General features: G+C 48.5%; 2 long non-coding RNA genes across 4 annotated transcripts in view; one reads left to right on the plus strand and one right to left on the minus strand.

Moving 5' to 3' along the window:
• Positions 1-277: 277 nt before the first annotated feature.
• Positions 278-8,649, minus strand: LOC111093856. The gene is made up of 3 exons (XR_005384040.1): positions 8,499-8,649; positions 536-2,379; positions 278-319 (listed from the first exon to the last, which is right to left on the minus strand). It is a non-coding gene; the product is annotated as an uncharacterized LOC111093856 (long non-coding RNA).
• Positions 8,650-8,728: 79 nt separating this feature from the next.
• Positions 8,729-16,665, plus strand: part of LOC111093857 — a 30,059-nt gene continuing 22,122 nt past the window's right edge. For 2 of the 3 annotated variants that reach the window (XR_005384042.1, XR_005384041.1), the window contains exon 1: positions 8,734-10,847. This is a non-coding gene — a long non-coding RNA (uncharacterized LOC111093857). Of the gene's footprint in view, positions 10,848-16,665 lie in introns of all 3 variants that reach the window. The other variant, XR_005384043.1, reaches the window with a different exon arrangement.

Below are 16,665 nucleotides of genomic sequence, written 5' to 3' on the forward strand. Positions count from 1 at the left end.
TCCGTTTTATTGAAAAAGGCCTTGGAAACAATATTTCTCCGAAAATTAAAACCCCTGATGTGTTTTCTTAGTGTTTTGTGTCCTTAAGATGTTCATCACTTAAGTGATGTGTCTTATTTTAAAATTAAGGGAAGCAACTCTTTTTTTTTTTTAAAGGTTTTATTTATTTATCCACGAGAGACACAGGGAGAGAAGCAGAGACACAGGCAGGGGGAGAAGCAGGCCCCATGCAGGCCCGATGCGGGACTCGATCCCGGGTCTCCAGGGTCACGACCTGAGCCGAAGGCAGACGCTCAACCACGGAGCCCCCCGGGCGCCCCTAAGGGAAGCAACTCTTGAATAAGTAAATAAATTGGGAAGAAGAGGCACGTTTTTCTCAGGGTATGCTTCCTCGATAGCGATACCCGCCCTCCAAATAACGTAGGTAGGCACCTCCCTCTCCGCAAGCTTCTCACCCCCTACCCCTCCCGAGTGTGGGTTGGACTCTGTGACTTCTCTCCAACAAATAAATAAAAGAAAGAGTAGAATAGCAAACCTGGAGTGGAGAAAGTTGGCCACCACGAGCTCTCGGGGAACGAAGGCTAATGTCAGCAGTGCCATCGCGTGGGTATCACTCTGACACCGAGGGACGGAAGGGCGACTCACCTCTGTGTTATTCGTCCTAAAAACTCCCACCACCACTCCCACCACGAGAAAAAGCAAGAGAGAAGCTCAGGTTGGAGACAACGCTACAGGATATGTGACCCGTCGTGAAAAACCAGCAAAGATGCGGAACCGGCACAGATCCGGGCGACCGAGGAGGTGTGAACTCAGGGCAAGGTGGATCCCGGAAGAGCCAGAGGACGGTTGGTGGGATCCAAACAAAACCTGCAGTTCAGTCCATGGCAATCGATCAATACCAGCTTCTTAGTTTTGACAGATGTGCCATAGTGACCTAAGGCGTAAGACGTGGGGCAGCCGTGCAAGGGCCGCGCAGGAGCCCTGCATCCTGTACACGTCGGCGACCTTTCGGTGAATCTCACATTATTCCAAGATGGTTTCTTGAAAAAGATAAGGGAGCCAGATGCCTCAGTCACTTTATTTCCTTTTTCAACCTAAAGTCAAATGACAAAAACCCCTTCGGAAGTACTCGGGGCGAAATAAACCTTTGTGGATTGCTTTGTGTTGAGAGATTTCCTGCTGTATTGCAGGTGAACTCCTAGTACACCACAAACTCTCCAAAAGAAAAACACTCAATTAGGAAAGGGGAAAAAAAAAAAAAAAGGAAAGGAAGCATGAATGTTTTGCAGGTTATGTGATCTATCCTGGCGTTTTGAGATAAAAGTAGATCCCTCTTACGCGGCAAAGCTTAGCACAAAGGTTGGTAGGTGTGTCCCCTTTCCAGAAGCGCTAGTACTTTGCTTTTGGGGAAAGCGCTCGTTACTGCTTCGCGGGATCTAGCGAGGACAGCCCGGTTGTCTGTGAGGACGGTGGCTTAGCTGACAGCGTCATTAGTGAACTAGTGCAATGTATTTTTAAGCAAACGTTGACTTTTTTTATTTTTTATTTATTTTTATTTTTTATGAATTTATTTTTTATTGGTGTTCAGTTTGCCAACATATAGAATAACACCCAGCGCTCATCCCATTAACTTTTTTATATGCAACGTGGAAAAAAAGAAAAAGACAGATTGACAATTCTCTGGCAACCGACCAAGGCCTAAGGAGAGCGAAGGTGCATTTTCTTGTGTACAGACTAAAAATACTCCCAGCTCAGATCACCATTCTTGAGATGTGATTAGGCAGCGAACGAGATTTTACAATGTTTGCCTCTTTGATTTTTTCATTTGCAGGCCAGCATCAGCTCAGCGTTCGGACCGGTTTTCATCCTTAAATGCGCGTGAAACCAGAGCCGGGCGCGCGGGGCTCTAAAGGCGATAGGATTTCATGTTGCTGTGCAGCGAAGCTGTGCTGGTTAATTGTTTTCCTGACTGAATTTCCATTTCTCCCTCTCCCCCTGCCCCCATCCTGCCTGAAGGAGCTTATAAAGCAAACAGCAAACAAACAAGAAGCCCTCGGAAGAGCGTCTCTCACTTTCCGACGCATCGGAGCAGCGCGCAGTGGGGAGCGGCCTCGTCGTCATGTGGGTGACAACGATGACGGATAATCGCAGTTGTCACGTGGCTTCAGCTTATGGTGGTCACGGGTGGGAGCCGCGTGGGGACGGGCGTCTGGAAGAAGAACATGGCTTCTGCTGCTTTAACGGCTCTTCTGGCATTTCAGACAAGGGAAGGGGCCAGTCATCTCTTTGCACCTCTCGCTCGACTCTGTTCTTGTCTAGTGTTGGTGTGTGGACCGGGTCGCAGGCCACTGGTACCTTGTGGGGTACGCAGCGTGATCACTGGAGGGAAATTCATAGAAGCAAATGAGATATTTGATTAACCACTCTAAATAATGATCGATTTATATGGCTTCCTATACACTGCCTTTCTCGGGCCGATCGATGGCGCGGGCAATATATAAACAACAGCCTTCTGGAATAAATAATTGCATTATATAATGCTAGTTAAATTTAGAAATTGCTATTTTATTGCATTTCTCACTCATAAAACGTGGTGCCAAATAGTAATTGAGATTGAGTTAGAGTCTCATAATGTTTTGCTTCACAGTCCAACCCAGGAAGTGTTTCTCTCTGAAGACCTATAGGAAGAGATCCCCTGGGTAATGATGGTCGGCCGAGGAAGACCAGGATGGGGAGCTGAGGGAGGGGCTGGGGAAAGAGAAAGTATCTAAATGAGATTGGAAAGGAGGGGAAGGGGGGAGGAAATGGCAGGCGTGATGGCAGGTTGCCTCTTGGGGATCCCGGTAAGAGGCGGGCGGAGGCAAGGAAGAGCCCAATCGGAAAATGCCGAGAAACAGGCCCCGTGTCCCCCGGAGAGCGAGATGTCTCAGGCGATAAGATGGGAGATTTATTATCAGAAACAAAATGTGCTGTTTCCCTCTCCCTGGTGTTCCAAGGCCCTTAGCTTGACGGGAGAACGTAAGCTCTGGTCGTTTCAGGAGCGTCACTCGCTGCCTGGAGACTACATGTCTACTGGCTACGAGGCCGTGATCTCCTCACCCCGTCTCCAAGGGGGAGCGCATCCCCCCTTCCCTTAATAATTCCACCATCAGCTCCAGAGACCCGGAGAGCTCCCAGGTGGCTCGAAGCAGATGGGGAGAAAACGGAGCCACATCCCGTTAGTTTTAGGATTAGAAGATGAGAGGTGGTGAGAGCGCCCCTTGCAACGCGGCTATCCGGAAGCTCAGGACTTTCTGCTGAAGAGCATGTGAGCAGCTGTCCTGTGCACGGTCTTCACGAACCCCAGCAAAGTGCTTTCGGAAGTGGTGGGGAGCGTAGGCACACGGGCACACAGGCTCCGAGAACCCTGCTGCGGGCTCGTTTTCCAACTGGGTTTTACTTCTGCCTTTCAGAATTGTAGCCAAATATATAACCGGGATAGTAAGGCCCACACGGGAGGGAAAAGAATCAAATGAAATCTAACTGGTAAACAAGGGAAGTAAAATCGAGAGCGGTTTCTGCAAAACTATGTGAGGTGTGTGGTCTTGAAACATCTGCTCTTCCTCGTGGGAGTATAGGACAGTGTCTGTTGGGCCCGAGTGAAGGGGGAAGTCCAGATCGGCTCAGTACGCCTCCCGCAGGCTGTGTCCATGCACTTCGCCCCTTTGCCTCAACCTGCAATGAACTCTCTCATCTTTTGCTCTTTTTTTTTTTAAAGATTTTATTTATCCATGAGAGACACACAGAGAGAGGCAGAGACACAGGCAGAGGGAGAAGCAGGCTCCATGCAGGGAGCCTGATGCAGGACTCGATCCCGGGACCTGGGGTCATGCCCTGGGCCGAAGGGAGATGCTCAACCCTGAGCCACCCAGGCGCCCCTCATCTCTTGCTCTTAGTTGAATTTTAGCTCCTCTTCAGGGCCGACTCAGATCCTACCTCTGCCTTAGCAAAGCCCACTCCCAGTGTCCTCTTGTCCTCCTCCTCCTCCTCCTCCTCCTCCTCTTCTTCTTCTTCTTCTTCCTTCTTCTTCCTCCTCCTCCTCCTCTTCTTCTCCTTCTTCCTTCTTCCTTCTTCCTTCTTCCTTCTTCCTTCCTCCTCCTCCTCCTCCTCCTCCTCCTCCTCCTCCTCCTCCTCCTCCTTCTTCTTCTTCTTCTTCTTCTTCTTCTTCTTCTTCTTCTTCTTCTTCTTCTCACAAATGCCAAATGCTTTGATTATAAGGATTCTTTAGTTTTTAATAAGTGGCTTGTCTTCCCAACTAAAGAGTAAATCCTCTGAGGGCATCAATCAGATCTTGATTTGTTTATGGTTCCACCAATAAGCTTGTCACAGTGATGAACTTATGGGTGATGCCCAAGAAATACCTGTTAGTTGATTCAGCAACATGAAGGTCTCCTCCAGATATTTCCAATCTCAGACACACCATTTTTATTTTTTTATGGCAGCTGTAATCATTTAGGAAACGTAATGGAATGATCATGCATCATTAAGCTCCACATCACTGCCCAGGCATAAGGTAATGTGCTTCATCAGCCTGTCCATCAGGAGCCAACAGGGGGAACCTTGAACATGGAATTTAGTGTCTTTGCTTTCATAGTCTGAGCAACCAGAGCTCCACTCACATGATTCTTCTTCGGCCAAATTTACCTTCCTCTTGGACATCCGTCTCCTCTGTTGACCATTTGGAACAGTCAACCTGCGTTTGCTAGAGCTGTAGTACTGAGTCAACAGCTAGAGATTCGGGTGACTCGATAGGCTCAGTCATGAGAGCATTTAGGGGGCCCTAAAAGTATAATCGCTACGTGATTTGTAGACGTGAGATAAATGGAGTACTTCAAAGCATAATTATCATCCAGAGCTATAAGCTGCAAACCAGTGAGGTGAGACAACGCTAAAACATGGCTTAATCCTACATGTGTACAGTTATGACTTCAGGATACTGCAGCCTGGAACGATGGGCTCCAGAGGGTGTGGGTTATGCTAGTGGAAGCCTCAGGCTCAAGCCTATATAGCGTCACAAATAGAAACTCAGTCCTCCAAAGTTCTCCTTTTCTCATTGGCAGGGTCCCCAGGGTGGTTTAAATGTTTTTGGGGTAGCATTAGTGTTCCCCTCTTCGTTACCATGAGGTCATCATTCACCCTTTCCTCTCATTACATGGCCCTGCTAGTCCCTGTCGATTGTAGGTTTCCCACAAGCACGGTCTTGTTGATCAGGGTCTGGGCTTTCCTCTCACTGGGGATTCAGGGACTTGAATGGGTGCCATGCATCTTTTCCAACTCATTAAAAAGAAGACAATGGTTTGACTATTATTCATTCATTCAGTACCTCATTCCATAGGAGATTAGAGATAGTAAAATAAATGAAGGAAAGCAAAAAAATTAATAGCTGTGGGATCAAGACCAAAGGAGAGTACAGGTAAGAAACTAATAAAACAAGGAGTGAGTAGAGTATACCAGAAGACGTATTGCGGGTATATAGTCCTGGAGAGTTTCTAGATGTGGGATATAAATTTGGCTTAACAATTCCTAGGAGCCATAACAAAGATGGAAACCAAACAGGAACAGAATTTACTCTGTTCACATTTACAAACAAAGTGACTATTTAGGAGAAGACAGCTTTTCCTGATACTGAGAGCAACAGGAAATGTTTCCCCATGGGTCTTAGTGAGGAGGATACTATGTCAAGGTAGTGGATGATGCCTTCAACAACATCTTCGTGCTAGATTTGTTTTGTCTTTCAATGTTAGATTATAATGTCCTTCAACGTCAAGCTGATGACTGTACGGCTTCCTCGAGTTCCTGCTTGATCCAAGGCTGAGATTTGAAATGTCTGGGGGAATTGACAGACTGCATATTCTCCAGACACCGTTCCATCAGTATTATTTTGGGCAAGCGCTTCCTACCTGTCTTAACGCCTAAGGAGCCGGAGAGTGAGTAGTTACACGTGCAGACCCCCCTGGGTTCAAGTCCCAGCTTTACTACTAGGACCCTCAGTTTCGTTATCATGAAAAAGAATAATGCATTCCTCATGGAGATGTTTTCAACATGAAATGAGATCATGTATGTGAAGTGCTGAGCACTGGGAGTGCTCCATAAATACGAGTTATTATAATTAGTGTTCCCACCCAAAGAGAGTGGCTCTATCTTCTCTGTACTTTTCAAGGAGATACATTGCACTTAAAAAAAAATCGCCTCCCTCTCCTTTCCCTCAGGAGTAGGGAGAGAATCAGAATGCCACCATGAGGCATTGACCCCTCTTGATGACATCCAAGTGGCATCCCTAGGCTGCGCTCATGGGCTTGACCCTTTATGAAGAGATGGGTGACAACCTCTGATGTGTCCCACCAGGACAGGCTCCCATGGACGCAGGAGGCCCAGAAGCAGGTGCCAGGCAATGAGAACAGGTCAGAACCAAGAGCAAATCCTGAGCTGCAGTAGTGGTGGGAGCATATGCACACGTGCACACAGGCTCAGAGAATCCTGCTAGAGGCTTGGTTGTTTTCCAACTGGCTTTTATTTCTGCTCTCTCCTCATAGAGCTTTAAATTCACCAAGCGACAACCTCAGATTTTCTTGGAAGTGGAGAAAGATATTTTTTAGTTTATCTAGTGAATTTATAAAACCAAGAAGGATAAGGGTGAATTGAAGATGGAACAATTCCTAGAAAGCTAGAGCTATTGGCTCCCATCATAGTCATTAAAAGAAGGTCAGCTTTATATAGCAGGTAGCGGGCAAACGGTCCTCACCAAGGAGAGCGATAGTTCAGGAGTACAGAGTAGTTCAAGAAGATAAATTCAAGGCCAGTGTTTCTATGAAGTTGCAGGTGTTTGTAAGAGTGCTGCTCCCTACCTTGGGAAGTGGAGAGATTTTCTGTCTCTTATTGTTGCTTATAATCTTTTTTTGAGGTGGAGATGGTTCAAAGTTGGGATCAGATGACTCGAGTATAAATTGTGGCTTTTTCACAACTTTGGCAGTTGTATTATTTTAAGGAGGTCATCGTATTCCCTGGGGCCTCGTCTTCCTCATCTATAAAAAGGAGGAGTTGAACTTTATTGAATTTTCTTGAATCCCAAAATGTTATGATTTGTTATGATTTTTATGATGACCTGAGGGAACACACACACTCCTATGAAGCATTTCTTGTTGCCCCTGTTCAAGTGGAGCAAAATGCCCTGGATAGGAGCTGCCTGTAGGGAGATTTCCGTCTTCAGTCTGGCAATGTTCGCTATGCGATTTCTTCTATTATCAAGTTCTTCGGGGCTGTAAGAAGGCCATTGAACTTCTTTGGGCTAATCTGCTACATCTCTAAGACAGTGTGTTTATAGCTGTATCACAATCTTGATGTTTTCTGGATGGAATAATTACCTATTTGTCTTATCTGTTAGGATGAATGCGAGTCATAGGACCTTTGTGAAGGGGGGTTTGCTTAGCAGGCTGTCCATAGCAACTACTGCCCTCCCCACAGGCCCATCTCTTCCCCTCCATGGACCCAGGTGTCTGGAATTCCACTATTTGTTCTTTGGTTTAGAGATTTCCCCATCTCTTTGGGCTGCCCTTTACCCAGTGAGGCCTTGATGCTTTTGTTTGCCTTCCTTTACCAGTCAGAGTGGTCTTCCTCATGCGTGTGTCCCAACACATGTGCATGGCCCTCTTCCAAAGCATTCCTGCTTTCTGGCATATCCTGCCAACCCTATACTGAGCAGACAGGCAGCATCTGGCCAGCCCAGAAAGCCAGCTCCCGGATTATGGGAATTTGCTATTGAAGGGTTTCAAAAGTTCTGAGGCCATAAAAGTTTCAAATAAAAACACTCTCAAGAGAGGCGATTCAAGAAGCAGCTAATTCTTTAATCTGATTGAGAGGTGATCACGAACGTTTGACGTGAGGGCTGCTCCTAATCAAGATCGTATGCTCTTTGCCTACCATGAGCCGACACTTCAGGAAAGCTAGAGTTCTTAGCGCTAACTAGAGATCACATTGCTGGTTTTATTTTCTAAAGAGCCTATCGATTTTAAGAATACATTTTCTCCACTCAGTCTTTGTCTCAGTGATAAGAGGGAGGTGGGGAAATGGTTACACTTGAACATAATATCTTGCTTCCTAGAGGCAGCTGGTTGCCAATTAAACAGGAATACTGTTAAATAGCGGTGGATATTTACCCACAAACAACAGAGAACTGAGAAGGGCCCCAGGAAAGAAGTTACCATCAATGCAAAATGATGAGCGACTTGGGTTGTCTTCTTGCAATGATTTCATCCCCATATTTAGCTAAAAAGTCCAGGCCTGTCCCTTTTCAACTTTTCCTGTATTTAAAGTAGAACTACTCGCATCTCTGCTTATACCTGCATTTACTTTGGGCACTCGGGGAAAGTTTGTGAGTGGGGACATCTCCGATGTTTACACCCTTCATGGATTCAGTGTTACCACCTCTCCGAGCCTTCTCCGACTCTCCAGGCAGAGCTTACCATTTCCCTCCGCGCTTATTTCTGTGATGGCGCTGATCCTAGTGTGTGGTGATCTGTTCATGTGTCTTCCAGGGCGGAGAACTTGGCAAATGGGAGGTTCTCAATAAATGTTTGTCGGATGAATGACTCAAGCCATGAATGAATGATGAAAGAATGAACTTTCTCTTCATCAGCAGTTGTCTTTATGAGTCACATTCCATTACCGTGGAGACCCCCAACATTTGGTGCTAGGGTGATCACCCCAGCTCAGCAAAGTCAAAGGACGGCTCTGTCCCATGTTCAACAATGAGGCTTTATTTGAAAGTCGTAAGTGATATATTATTACAGTCTTTCTCATGAGGGATGACGGGGCAAATGTCCCTCCCCTTCATTTATATTTAACAACCCATGGGGCACAGCCAGCTGGCTTGGCACAACCTCAGCCTCTGGTGAGACTTGGCCACTTCTGCCCTAGAACTTGAGGCAGAAGCTTCATGGACACTGCTCATCCTGGGCTCCCCATCTCAAGGAGAAGCTGAGCTGTTGGGTCATAGATGAGGGAGGTGGCTTTGGGAGAAGATCGAAGCTGGCGTTTTCGAGCTGGCCCCCAAGAAGTTTGAAGCTCATAACTAACATAGCACCTGACACCTAACAGACGCGTATTAAATATTTTAGAGTGAGCGACTGAATGAATCCCAAGGCCAGACCTTATCTGCCAGCTGACCGGATCCTACACGGAAGCAGACTTGCATTCTCTCCCACACAGCACTCGGGCAGCTTGCTGTCCTTTGCCAACTTCTCCGCCGTTGTTGTTAAGTGAAAGATGCTGGTGTCCAGTTTGCCCCGAGATAGGATAGATGTCAATGTGGTTTATATGGATAATGATTTTGGGCAGGAACGTGGTCAGGGAGTCTGACTTTGCCACGTGATTTCCCCTAGGCCGTTCTCCCTGGAGATTTTTCTCGGACTCCATTTCTATACAGGCAAATATTAGAACAGGTTTGCTTTAGGCCTCCGTCGGGTTTAGAGAGTGAGTGATGCCAAGAGGAGGCTGGTTTTTTTCTGGTGTCTCACTTAGAGGAGGATAATATGCAGGTCAGCAGGGAACATGGAAGAAACATCATCAACAGGAAGCAGACTTAGCCCAGGTCCTACCATCATTTTAGGCTTTGGAAGAGCTTTTCTACTTGCTGTTCTTTTCTGCAGAACCTGAGTGTCCTCTGGTGTTTTCAACCCAAGGTTGAGACATCTGACGTGAGTTGACAATTTTCTTTTACTTATTTTTGTATCCACATGACTGTAAAAAAGCAAATAGTGCTAAATGGCTATTTTTGATAGAAACACACAGTATTCAAACCTAAGGATTATGTTCTTTGGACAGACTGTATTCCCAAGATATCGAATGCCTTGGCCATAATAGCAGCTACTGCTACACAAAGCAGCATACGCCACATGTTTACCTTCAACCCTTGTCCAGTTTGTCTATCTTGCTCCACACGAGAGCAGCTATCCTAAAATTCTGTGAAGGCAGTTGCCAGCTCATAGATATAATCACAGAGAGTATGGAGAAGTAAGTCGCCTAAAATCTTTTGGAGAATCCCAGGGAGCTGTAAGATGCACCGGCCTAGTTTCCAGTCCTTCTCATGGTCCACAATGACCTTGGTCTCTTGAGCAATTTTCTGGAGCGTCTCTTCATCAGTATTGGCCAGATGTGCAATAGACCTGATATATATATATGTAGGGAGGTCCCCTGTATTGTTTACTGAGAATGTCACATTTAACTAAAAAACAAAAACTTGTCTTAATTTGTGTTAGGCTCTGAAGATTGCCAAATGAAAGGGAGAAAATGGTGCCTTAGGACAAACAACCATGGAAATTTTCTGACACAGTCGACTTGTTTCTTGATTGATGGGCTTATTTACTGGCAGCCTGTGGACAATGCACCAGTCAGGACATGGGGCCATGTGGAGGGGCTGGATTTGGATTCAGTCCTCGGGGATCTTACAGCTGAGTACAGCAAGTAAGACATAGATACGAGGGGCTATTTTACAAGCCAGGACGCAGCAACGGGCCTTTATATAGAGGTATAAGGTACCATGGAGTCACAGAGGAAGAGGGCAAGGCTTTGTGCCGGGAGAGGCAGGGATGGGCCACGGAAGATGTGGGCCTTGCAGGTTGGTGGGTGGATGTTCCATGACAAAGTGAGAAAGCAAGGACTTGTGTTTTCATTTGGCTTGAGTACAGAGTGTTTGACAAGGGTAGAGAGAGGGAGAGCCAGAGAGCGAGAAGCCTGGGGACGTGGAACTGGAGCTACTGGATTAAGCCACCGCAGAGCCTGTCCTATTCCTGTCCTCCCGGTTATATGAGAACGTAAGTTCCCGTCTGTTTAGGCCGGTGTGAGCTGAGATTTCTGTTAGTTGTTTCGGAAATTATCCTGACTGATGATAAAATTTTACTGGGAAGTAAAAATTGGAGCCAGACGTTGAGGAATTTAGATAGTATTTCAAAGGCAGTGTGGAGCCATTTAAGGTTTTTCAGCTGAGGAATGAAGTAATTAAAACTTTAAGAAGATTAATCTGGCAGATGTATGTAGGATGGTTTAGGGGAGGGAAGGGAGTGCGCACAAGGACGTGGTCCATTCCCTATAGTAAACGGCTACACATGTGGAATCACAGTGATTAGAGACTCTAGTCTCCATCTTAAGTCAACTGCAGTTTTGCATATTAAGATGTAGAGTGAATCTCTGAACAGCGAAGGAGAAATCCTAGATTAGTGAGCTCCCACTCGGTCCTTCAGTTGACTTGCGTGAGGCGGTTTTTGTTTGCCCTGCCCTGATCCGACCTCGGTGTTCTTCGTTCCCCCGTACAACGGAGAACGGGTGACTGTGCCAGCAGACTCTTACCTGCGACAGGCGTCTTTTCCTCAACACGCGGCTTTGGATTTCCAGAAGTTTCTAGATAGGCCTCTAAAAGCAGTGAAATTCACCAAATGAACATCGTTTCCAAACAAACCATGAAGAGCAGAGCTACCAGGGGCCTGATTCTGCTACTTACTCTAGGACCTTGAAAAAAAAGATGGATCCCTTCATTTAAGCCTCAGTTTTGTCGACTATAAAGTGGAGATGGTGAAAATAGAAGTGAACTTAGAGTAACTTCCAATAAATTGGGTTGCCTCCGTGGTTGCCATTTGTTTTAATCAGGGATAGGCTTGCACTGGGAGGTCAACATCTGTTTCCTTAGGAAGCGCGGAAGTCTACGGCCTGTCTAGATCGGTGATTTTCTTTCTGACTCCGGTACCAATTCGGCAGGCACTGAGGAAACAAACGTTTCCTATCTGATTTTGAAAGGGTCAACAGAAGAAGTGGGCAATGACAAAGTCGCTTCGTGAGACATTTAAAATTCAAAAGAAGACTTTGATCTTTAATTTTTGTTGACTCACAGATGGGACACAGAAAAAAGATCATTGAGATTTAAAAAAGAGAATTGAACCAGTGAACTGGAATGGGGGAAACTATGGCTTTTGAAGAGTGACAGTTCAAAAGAGAAATGTTGAATATTGATAGTATCTGTGACTGTTCTCCGTGGCTATGTGCTGAAAACTGATTTGCTACATTCCCCTGTGTTTGCCTTAATCTAATTTTAATCTAGCAAGTTGTAAAAGTAATATTTTTATTCAAACATGAGGAGATATAGGACTAAGACCTTTCCTGCCCGGGCCCTCCTGGGGACTTCCCAGTAATGTCTAATCCCAGGCATGGAGGCTTACCCAGTCTTGCTTTAAAGTTTTTATTTTGAAATAATTTTAGATACAAAAACATTGCAAAAAAAACCGTGCAAAGAGTGTCTGTGTACCTTTCACCGAGTTTCTTCTGATGTTAATATCTTGCGTAACCATGTAATCATTATCAAATCTAAGGAATTAACAGGACAACCCTCTTAGCTCAACTACTGACTTTTTTATTTGGATTCATCAGTTCTTCCACTTGTGTCCTTTATTCTAGCAGCCGGTTCAGGATCTCCCACTGCCCTTAGTTGTCACGTCACACGTGGGGTAGTTTCTGGGCCTTTCCTTGTCTCTTATGACCTTGATGCTGTTAAGGAGGACTGCTCGGGTATTTATAGAACGACTTTGACTGAGGTTGTTGGCGTGTTCTCACGGGCCGACGGAAGTCCCACCTTTCGGACAACAACACTACACGAGTGACTTCCACCTGGGCGTCCTCTCGGGGGCTTCGCGATGCTGATGTGTCTCCCAGAGAGACATTGCTACCCCTGATCGTTGGCTCCTGTGCCGTCTGCCCGTCTCCTCCGTCGTAAAGCTGCTCTTTCCCCGTTGGCAATTATGACGATCTTGAGGGAGATATTTTGAGATTGTGCGAATATTCCACTCCTCCGAATTTCAGCCCCGGTGGAGCATCGGTTGCTGGAGCTTGCCTGCAGCAGTAGTACCGTGGCATTCTCAGTGATTTCCTATTGCCCTCACCCCATCTGCATTATTAATTGGAATTCTTCCGTGGGATTTTTTGATAATTACCTGATAAAGTTTACCAGTGACTTCCCAACGAGTAGTTTCCAGTTAAAAGTGACATTTTTATAAAAGATTTTTTTTTCTTATTGCAAATGCAATACATTTTCAGTACAAAAAACCAAAGGTGGGACACCTGAGTGGCTCAGCAGTTGCGCATCCACCCTCTGCCCAGGGCGTGACCCCGGGGTCCCGGGATCGAGTCCCGCATCGGGCTCCCTGCATGGAGCCTGCTTCTTCCTCTGCCTGTGTCTCTGCCTCAATCTCTCTCTGTGTCTCTCATGAATAAATACATAAAATATTAAAAAACAAACAAACAAAACAAAAAGCCAAAGGTATGAGAGACTTAAAACATAAAACATCCATAATCTCACTTCCAGGCAATGATTGTAATATCTTAGAGTCCATCTTTCCACGTATTTTTCTATGCATGTAAATGCCTGTATGAACGAAGAGCTCACCGTGCTGCGCATGCTAGTTTATAAACCTGCCTCTTTCACTTAATGATATGTTGTGAAGACCTTTCTATAGCAATTTATATGTTTCCATAACATTTTTAAAGGACAGCTTAATATTCATCATAAGGATATATCATAATTTTGTTTAACGAATCACCTATTATTCGATGTTTTCATTACATTTTAGCTTTTCCCTGTACAACCAGTGGTGTGATGTACCACGGCTGTTCTACCATCTTTCTACATATAAAATAGTGTGGCTCGAGGCCAGCAGCAATGCTTCCTGACCTGACACACCTCACCCATCTTGCCAGGCTCGCCGGTGCCGAGCATTGTCATGGTTTTTCCTCCCCCTCCTGACAGCCTGGTGCAATGGCTGCGACTGTTACCCCCGTTGCACACACCGGGATGTCGAAGTTCACATCCAGCAATTTGTCCAAAGTTTTATTCAGCTAGTCGGTGGGACCAGGACCTGCCCCCGGATTGTGTGGACGTCAAGTGCCGGCTGGTAAGCGCTACACCACACTCACCTTGTTGGTGGCCGCCTTCAGCACATTCCCAGAACCGGAATTTCTGGTTGGGAAGCTCTGCACATTTGCAAGACCTTTGATACACAGCCTGTAATTGCGTTCCAGAAAAGCCGCTCCAGTCGGTAATCTCCTCCCGGTGCAGGTGTGTGCTTGTGCGGTGCGTGCCCCTACGACAAGGACGGCGGCAGCAGCAACCCTCTTTGCGAGGGAAGGGCTGTAAAGGGGGCTGTCGATGGCCGGCCAACCTGCTGTGGTTGTTCTTGGCTCCCCAACGTCCCCTTGCTTCCCGATGCAAGGCTGCGGGCGAGGAGCACAGAGAGCGCCGTCCGAGGCGCCGCGGGGCCAGTGCAGGGCCCACCTGCCCGCCGCCCTCCGCGCCCTCCGTGTGGGCCGCGCTCCTGCCCAGGCCGGGGGGGTGGGTGGGGTGGGTGGGCAGGGGGGACCATCCTCTTCACCTTCGTGTAACAAGCGCTACTTTCTGCTCAGATCTTCTTCCTCTCCCTCCCCCTCCTTCCTGGGCTGGACTCTAATCTCTTGGATGTTGAAGCAACCGCCCTAGTCGGCGGCCTCTTGGTTCCGACTTGTCGTGGGCGTTGGCTGCCCTCTGTGCCCACAGGGCCCTGGCGGCGGCTGCAGGACAGCAGGGACTCCGGGGGCCTATGTGCCCCCCCCGCCTTCTCAGCGCCCCTACTCCTAGAGTTTTTGATCTAGGATCCCAAGGGAGCTCTTTTTATAAATACATTTCCACTGAGGAAGGAGTCTTTTCTGAAATCACACGCCCTGATTGTGATTCAGGGAACTCGGTTTATCATACTGTTGTGACCCTGAGATGGGGGGCGGTGGGGACATCCTGTTTCCAAAATTCCGTGAGCAGAGTTTTCATCCACCTGGTTCACACACCAGTGCAGCCACACGTGTCTCCCGCCCAGACTCGTGTCGCCTGCACACATGTTCATTCTGGCACGTGAACGCACCCTGGGCGTTCGGGACCTACCGTTCCGGGTGTGGGCTCTCTGCACGGGACCCAGGAGATCGATGCCGTGTAGCAATTTGCTCTTCGCCCAAGCTCCGATGTGAGTCGCCGGCCGCCTGGCTGCGGTGGCCCGGATGCCGCTGGCCACTATGTGACTGTCGCCGCCCGTCGCCGCCCCCCCATCGCCTCCAGGCAGCAGCTGAGGGCAGCGCCGTTGTTCTTTCCCTGCCTGGGGACATCACGATCTGTGCCGCGGTGGGACTCGTGGATCTCGCGGATTCCTCGGGGACCCTGCTGAGCCTGGGGGGGGTGCAGGGCCCCCCACTGCCGACGCAGGCCCCCTCCGGCCCGCTGTGCTTGCAGCAACGCTCAGGCTGCACGGCTGGGCTCACTCGACCCCTCGGAACCAGGTGCACGGCCCACCTGGCCCGAGGCCTGGGCTTCTCCCCTGAGGGCCCCAAGGGGGCCGAGAGCCTGGCCTGGAAGGAGGGCCGGGGGGACCTGGGCAGGGGCAGCCCACGGGCAGCAGCAGAGCCAGGCCAAGGCCGGTGCTCCCTCCCACTGACAGTCCTACTGTGACCCCCCCCACCCCGCTCCTGTGAGCCCCCGGGGAGCCACTTAGGAATCAAGGTCACTGAGTCTCATTAAGTCAGAATCTCTGGTGGGTGCGGCCTGGACTTCACTTGGAATCCCCCGAGTGCTTCCGGACCGTAGCTGGGGCCAGATCAGAGGCCGGAAGGATGACGTCTTGGACCTGGGGGACTGTGCCGTGACCATTCTCCAGGCCGGGGGGACACAACCGCGCGACACCCCAGAGACTCTGAACTCCTCAGATAGGCTCAGGCCTTCGCGGCTGACGTCTCTTCTTCCCCGTGAGGCTAGCTTCTCCTTCCCCAGCGCTCAGCGCAAGGGCTCCCCTCCCGGCTCGCCGTGGGCTCCCCCCACTCCTGGCGGGTCCCGAAGCACCGTGGACACGCCGGAGGTTGGCATTTTTCATGTTGTTGCTGGTCTTTCACCTTCGTTGAACTGCTTCTCTCATCTTGTCCTCCTCTGGTCCTCCCCATGGTGCCTGTCCCATGTATGGATGGGTCAAGTTTGGTTATGAAGTTCAAGACCTTGGAGGGTATGTTAGACCAGAGGAAGAAACCTTCTGCAATGTCTACTTAGACGCATCAATGAAAAGGAAAAGAGCATATTTCTTTCTTGCACTGGAGCCCACTCTTCTCTGTGTAAAGTTATGGGAGCCGTGGTTCTAGGATGCTGGGGGCATGTTGGGGTCCCCATTGCATGCTCTGGGTGCCTGAGACCCACCTCCCGGGTACTTGGATTTCATTGGTTTGCAGTCTAGGTACTTCCGCGAGCAGCAGTGCTCAAGGACCAGTCCTCCAGGCCGTGTCTCAAGCTGGGAAGTGTCCCAGGAACTACCTGCAGAGCTTGGTACCGGGCCGGGGCTCTTGGGCCTGCCTTGGAGATTCTGATTTGGCAGGACGGGGAGGCACCAGGGCCCCTTTCAGCAAGCATCACACGGTGTTCCGATGGGGGTGCGCTTCCGACCACCCTTTGAAACCCCTGACCCAGGCCTCTGGTTCCGAGACTCCCTTTCAGAAGAGCTCGCTGACACCTGCGGGCAGGGCTCCTTCTGTCTTGAGTTGGCCAGGCTCAGCTCTTCACTTTGCATGACCCCAATATCTCCGCAGATTGAC

This window comes from Canis lupus, chromosome 34 (genome assembly GCF_011100685.1).
Source record: "Canis lupus familiaris isolate Mischka breed German Shepherd chromosome 34, alternate assembly UU_Cfam_GSD_1.0, whole genome shotgun sequence".
NCBI lineage: Eukaryota > Metazoa > Chordata > Mammalia > Carnivora > Canidae > Canis > Canis lupus.